This window comes from Gracilinanus agilis, unplaced genomic scaffold (assembly GCF_016433145.1).
Source record: "Gracilinanus agilis isolate LMUSP501 unplaced genomic scaffold, AgileGrace unplaced_scaffold24537, whole genome shotgun sequence".
Taxonomy (NCBI): domain Eukaryota; kingdom Metazoa; phylum Chordata; class Mammalia; order Didelphimorphia; family Didelphidae; genus Gracilinanus; species Gracilinanus agilis.
In genome coordinates, this window is record NW_025356399.1 from 1 (window position 1) to 6,805 (window position 6,805).

The 6,805-nt window shown below is 52.6% G+C and overlaps 1 long non-coding RNA gene across 1 annotated transcript; it reads left to right on the forward strand.

Moving 5' to 3' along the window:
- Positions 1-935: 935 nt before the first annotated feature.
- LOC123254550 lies at positions 936-1,508 on the forward strand. The gene is made up of 2 exons (XR_006506680.1): positions 936-1,129; positions 1,258-1,508. It is a non-coding gene; the product is annotated as an uncharacterized LOC123254550 (long non-coding RNA).
- Positions 1,509-6,805: the final 5,297 nt, after the last annotated feature.

Consider the following 6,805-nt stretch of genomic DNA (forward strand, 5'->3'; position numbering starts at 1 on the left):
AAGGAAGGAAGGAAGGAAGGAAGGAAGGAAAATAGAGGCCTTTTTCTCCATGGAGGATAGATCCGAGAAGAAAAGAAATGGGAGGGCATCCTGAAAAGTAAGCCCTCTTCTTCCTGAATCTTAAAAAATATTATTTGAACCCCAAAATCTTAGGATGGTAGGCCTTAGAGTCCCATCCCCTCATGCCCAGAATCACACAGCTAGGTTGTCTGTCTCATGTGTACCCACTCCATGAAGATATTACATCTGATTTCCCCTCATCCCCTTCTTTGTGTGCAGTAGCTCCAATAGGCATTACTCCTTGTCTTGCTTCCTTCTCAAATTTTCCCATACATCATGTTCAGATTTAACTTCTTGGAAGAGGGTATTTACTAAGGTGGTATAGTTGGCACAAAATATCTCCCTCCCCTAAAAAAAACTGTGATACTCTCCTGAGTCCAGGGGCAAATGGGCACAAGCTTATAGGTTACATGTGGCAAGCAGGGCAATTCAGAGTTCTTATTTGCTGGAAGGAGGTCTCTGCTGGGCTCTTTATAGAGATGCATATCTGTATCCAGTCTGGTTCCCAGCAGAAACACTGCCATTAGCTGATCTGGAAATATTGCTGACCAGGTGAGAATGGCCCATCTCAATCACAGGTTCTAGAGTAAGTGAGAAAAAGCCCTTAGAACTAGTGGGAGGATAAGAAGTCTCACCGATTCGCGCCCCCCCCCAAAAAAAAAAAACAGCCACACTCGGCTCCTTCCGAGGGGTTTTGTTAGAACATCTCCACGAGGGTTTGCTACAATCTCATGGCCAGTCTAACAGTCTAAACCAGTTTGACATTTTATTGATGAGCTCTCAGCCAACTCAGCCACGATCCGTGGGCCACATCCCTCTAGTTCCAAGGATTTTCTCCCACTTGGCCTGTGCTGGAGATGGGCTGTTTTCACTACCTGGTTAGGCTAGGAATAGGGAGGGCATCCCGTCACATATTTTGAGAGGGGTGGAATGGTTTGTTTGATGTATTCATTCAACACCTCACCTTTACATGTGTACATGCCCTATCTCTTCTTTTAGATTGTAAGCTCTTTGAGGGCAGGAGATCCATTTTTCATGTTTAATCTTCCAGGACAAAGCCCTGAACATGGTGAGTGCTTGATTCATATTTATTGTGAAGAGAACTCAAGTTTCAGAGCCTCTTATCTAGAGGAAGTTTAAGTCATTGTCAATTCGCTACCTTGGATTTCAACTGGGTTTCCATCTTCCTCTTTGCAGGTTTACCGAGCAGTGTCCAAGCCCCCTGCCTTGTTTGCAAAGGAACATTCCAAATGGAAAAGACCTGCAAGCACTGTAGCTCCTTTTGTGCCACAATCTTACAAGGAAGCTCCTATGTCCCTTTAAATGGTCAGAATGGCTCATCTAAGAGAATGGTGGGCAGCCTGTGGAACCTTTGAAACACCCATTTTCCCTACAAGATTTATAGCAACCTAAATGGATTCCAAGACAGTCTGATTTATTGTGTGTTTTTTTAAACAAACAAGCAAAAAAAAAAAAACATTCCTATAAATGAGCCGCCTTGTGTATGGAGTTCTTTCAGGATATTTCAGGGAAATGATGCGCTTTTCTCAGCGCTATTTTGCCCGGCTTGGGTGGGATAGCCAAGCCAGCCTGCGTGTCTGTCTGGCTGAGCTCGAGAACGTAGGACTACATTGGGAGAAGGATGGACTCTGCTGGAATGCCGCAAAGCAAGTCCAGTGTTTGCCAGCAGTTCTGCAGCTAGCTGGCCCCTAGGAGCCAAGCCGGAAAGGGTAGCTTAGTCCCAACAGGATTTCCTCTTGATGGCACTTCCAACAGGACACTAGCTCTAACGTGCCACCTTCCTGCTGCCCCTGGATCCCTTTGGAGAATGTCATAGTTGAAGAGAACCTTGGCTGGGGGACCCTCTAGAGTGAGGAATGAGCCCCCAGCCCCATTATAGAATCCTAGAGTCATAGGCTGGGAGCCGGAAGGGACCACAGACTCACCCAGCATTCCCTCAACTCCCTTCGCTCCCATCTCCCACCCACACGTCTCAGGGCCTATTCACATCCCAGTATTTCATGGTCTTGGGTCTTTTCAGATCCAATGTTTGCTTTGGAAATGAGGCAGGATTGGCGGTGGGGTGCCCGGGCAGAGAGGGAGCCTGGGGAACCAGGCCAACTTCTACAAGCAGGGGTTTTCCAGTTGTCCCTAAGACAGATGTTCGGAGAGTGGGAAGCTGGCTGAGAAGAGATTCGTGAGGCCACTGGTGGTGTGAGAGGACTTCTGCAGGCTCATCTGGCCAGCCCAGGCCATTCTTGCCGTTCTTTAGCTTTTTGGTCTGAGGGGGAGGGGCAGAGGTCTGATGAGCTACAACTCATTTTCCAGACAAATGCTAGAAATATGGCCTAACTTTGCCATCAACCAAACTTTCCAGTGGACTCAAGTTCTGAACATTTGTCATCTTCTGGCTGTCCCCCTTCCCCCCGGTTCAGAGGACAGTTGTTCCTTTGCTGCCCTTTGGTACGTCTCAATGGTACAGTGGAGAGAGGACTGGGCTTGGTGGTAAGAAGACTTGCGTTTGAGTCTTGCTTCAGGGACTGACTGGTTGTGGACCCTGGGGAAGTCACTTCACCACCTTGCCTCGATGTTTCCATCTCTAAAATGGGGATGATAATAGTACCTACCAGACAGGGCTGTTGTGAGACTCCATTGAGATAGCATCTGTACAGGACTTTGCAGACAAGCTCTTGGCTGATGTAGAACTCCCAGCTCTGCCCTGCCCTGGCCTTGATGTTCTGAAGGGTCCAGGGAGACCTAGCTGGAAAGACTACAGGAGAGGAAAGCACCAGCAATCTCCAAAGCACCAGGGAAATGGGCATGGTTGGCAAAGCATTCCTTGATGACAGTAATGAGGAGAATGACCTCCTGCCTAGGTGTCCTCCCAACATTTGAGGCAAAGGAAATTGTGGGAGAAAGAAGCTGGGGTTACTGGATAGCCTGTGGTCTCAGACATAAGAGCTCCTTGCAAGGGGACGGTCACTTGCTAATGAGGTCCTCAAATCATTAGTGCAAACTTTCATGGGGGGGCCCAGGAACCAGCTGACGTGCTGTGATCTCCCCTCCTTGCCCCCTCAATCACTCAGGTAGCTTTTGGTAGTGCCCTTTCTCATGAGCCTCTCTCAACCCTGGTGAGGAGGGGCGGAGGAGAGAAAAGAGGAGCCATCATTTGTTCCTCCTCCCGTTCCCCCAGCCATCTGTCATGCCGGAGCCTCCTGCCACTGACCTGCTGAGCTGTCCTTGTGTACTGCCTGCTAAGAGTGGTCAAATCGCCTGTTGCCTCCATGGTGGCCCTGCAGCTATTTCCCAGGCCCCCTTAGTGAAGGATTCTAGCCCAGTGTTCAGTCCCTGTCTGCCAGAGGTAACAAGACCCACCACATTGGCCTCGGTGTCTGTCTTAAGTCCAAGGAGCCCTTGCTGCCAGGCTGCATTCCTAACCCGTGGATGGGAAAGGACTGTCTCTTTTCCCCCTTCCCAGGATTGATGGCTTCCTGCGTCCCATGCTCCTTCAGGGGGATGATTTCCCCAGAAATTAATTATGCAGATTCAAGGCCACACTTCTGTTCTGTTTGGAAGATTCGGTTTGGCATGGACCTCAGCCTCACTTCCTCCCAGAGCAGAAGAGGTCCTGGAAGGTGGGGAGGGGAAAACGGTTCTGAACACTTCCCACTTGGCCCATGTGGATCAGGCTTTTAGAGAGAGGTGGGGGTGGCTGCTCCTCTGACTTCCTAAAAGGAGCATCACTTGGCACTGCCACCAAAAAGAGCACAGGAAAAGACGGGCTCACGTCTCCTACGTGACGTACAGGAAATTCCCCTTCGCCAACCTGCAGAATGTATAAGCACTATGAGGAAGCCGAGGTTCCCTCTGACCGCCTGGCCTTCCAGAAGGACCCGGGCTCTAGTGAGCTGTCCAGCAAGCCTTATTGGGCACCTCCAGCCCCCAGATGGCAACAGGCATGAGCTAGAACCCTGGTAACCCTGACATGGTGCTCGAGGAGGGCCGCAGAGAGGAGAGATGGGTCGGGGGCTGCCCCCTTGGGAGCTTGAGGACTTTGGGAGGTGGATCCTGCGGGGGCATCCATAAAGGAGGAGGCGTTCCCGGCTTACACAGTCAGCCCTGAGAGATGGCTAGTCCAAAGGTGGCCCCATTTCATCCCCCTGGTAGCAACGACAGATGATACCGGAGAACTCGATCAGGGAATTGTAAGGTGGTTGGGTCACTAGGCGGCGCCGCAGTGCATCGAGCGCCAGGAGTCGTTTTCCCAAGTTTGCAATCAGCCTCACACTGGCTGTGTAGTACTGGACAATCTCACCCTCTTTGCCTCGGTTTCCTCATCTGTAAAATGGAGAAGGAAATGGCAAACCCCTCCAGTGTCCTTGTCAAGCAAATCCCAGATGGAGTCCCAAAGAGCCGGACACAGCTGAAACGAATGAGCGACAAGCTCCAGACGGACCCCGATGGCCCTGGAAGGGGTTTGACCAGTTGTCCAATCCAGGCAGCGACGTTTCCTCAGCTAATTTCCACGTTAAGGCTGTGTTGGGTGGAATCCACGTGGCACTGAATGGTTTCCGAGGCCCCTTTCGGCCTGGCGTCTGAGTCGATGCTCCTCGGGGGTCTCCTCTTTTCCAGGCCCATTTCTGACTTGCTCAGCTGGGGAAGGGGAACGGGACCGGTTGTTCCCTGAAGTTCTGGCACTTCCATTCTGTGCGTTTCTGCAGTTGCCAGTCACAAAATGTTCCCCAGCTCCCTCTCCCCGGGGAGAATGGGTGGCTTTAAATCCTGACTTAAGGGAGCTCAGAACAGTTTAGTCATGTGTGTATTTTTCATGTAACAAACGAGCACACCCCGCCCCCCCCGCCCCCCGCCCCCCGAAGAGTCAGAAGCAGAGGAGGGAGGAGTGTCAAAGTGTCAGTGACAGCTCAGCCAGGAAGACAGAGGACAGCCTCCAGGAGAGTCTCCAGGCTCCCGGCAGCCCCAGAGATGCTTTCAGGACATGCCATCATTCTTCTCATCCTGCTTTGGGGGACGCGGGAGCTGCTGACCGTCTCCCAGATGGCAGAATGTGGTTTTGCCTGCTCCGAGGTAAGCTCTTCGCTTTTCTTCCCCAGACGCTAGAAAGAGCAGCAGGGTTGTCTGCGGCGGGAGGCTGAGGACGGCTTCAGGTATCCTCCTCATCAGAGCGGAGGGCGAGTGGGAGAGCCCGACCGCCTCCAACAGCCTTCAGTTGGCTTTTGGGAGTGCTCGGGAAGGCTGGCTGGGGGGCGATCAGCTGGGAAGGGGCTCCTGGGCGAGGGGCGCCGAGCTGCCAGGATTGTTAGGAGGGAAAGGTGAGCCGGTGCCCCTGGCTTAAGCGGCCCTCCTTTGGGGAAATGGGATCCTTGGCTCCAACCTGTCCCGGCTGGATTATTCATGAGGGGCATTTCTGGGGCTCCTTCTGAATTCAGGGTCTTGTGCTGAACTTGGGCACTAGGCGTGGGGAAGGGCCGGGGCAGCGGATTCTGAGCTTGCACCGCTGCGGGGGGCTCTCTGGCAGATGCCACTGACATAGTAGGGCGAAGCTGTGCCTGAGCGTGGGAGAACAGCTCCTGGGCTCCCACTGGACTCTCCCATTGCTCCGTGGTCTTGGCAGTGAGAAGAGCTAAGAAAAAGAGCCCGGCAGCGTTCTCTTAAGGCTTCACTCCTTCTTAAGGCGGTGGGGGATGCTGGAACTTGCAGGCTGGTGCGTCTGGGACCCTTGGAGGGCTCCGGAAACCCCCAGGGGCTCGCCACTGCTCCTGGGCGCTCTTGGACCAGAGCCGCTCAAGTGTGGGGAGCCCTTCCTGGGAGGAAAGTCCTGCAAGGCTCGAGCAGAAGAAGGGGCTGAATATTGAGTAAGCACCAACTCTGTGCCAAGAAGTGTGCTGGCCTCTCAGGAAACAAAAAACAGCCTTGGGGGATGGAGCGGGTACACCGAAGAGAAGAAGCTGAGGAAGCAGGAGGAGCCCCGGTGCACTCCTCAGCAGCAGCAGCAGCAATCCCGTTTGGCTGCTTCTTTCTCCCGACAGTCCTGAAAGGCGCCTAAGCACACGCTTCCTCAGGACGAGCACAAGGGGAACGCAGGCTCAGGTTGATACTCATCAGCTGGGTGCCCCTGGACTTGGGGGATCCGTGGTGAAGGTCCCTTCAGGCTCCGGCATTCTGCGACGCTGGGACTGGCCCAGGAGTCAGACCTGTGTATGGAGGGCTGGGGCGGGGGCTGGGGAGAGGCTTGAGTCATCACTCTTCCAAAGTCAAAAATGGATGCAAATGACTACAGCTTGCTTGGAGGCAGCAGATGGAGGGAAGCCAGAAGTAGGTTAGAGCCTTCTTTGTATCATCCATCAGGCTTCCTTTGGCTTTAAAGCCTTCTCTTCCCTCCAGTGGATCTTTGGCCTTTAAGGATTTCCAAGGCCAGGGCAGTTGCTTTTTCTTACTTCATAATCAGTCAGCCCTAATATCTTTCAAAAAGAGCATCTCCAGGGGCAGCTGGGTGGCTCAGTGGATAGAGCACCAGGCCTAGAGAGGGGAAGCCCTGGGTTCAAATCTGACCTCACATATTTCCTAACTGTGTGAGCCTGCGTAAGTCACTTAACCCCCATTGCTTAGCCCTAATAGCTCTTCTACCTAAAACCCAATATTTAGTGTCAATTCTAAGACAGAAGGTAAGAGTTTATGGAAGGAAGGAAGGAAGGAAGGAAGGAAGGAAGGAAGGAAGGAAGGAAGG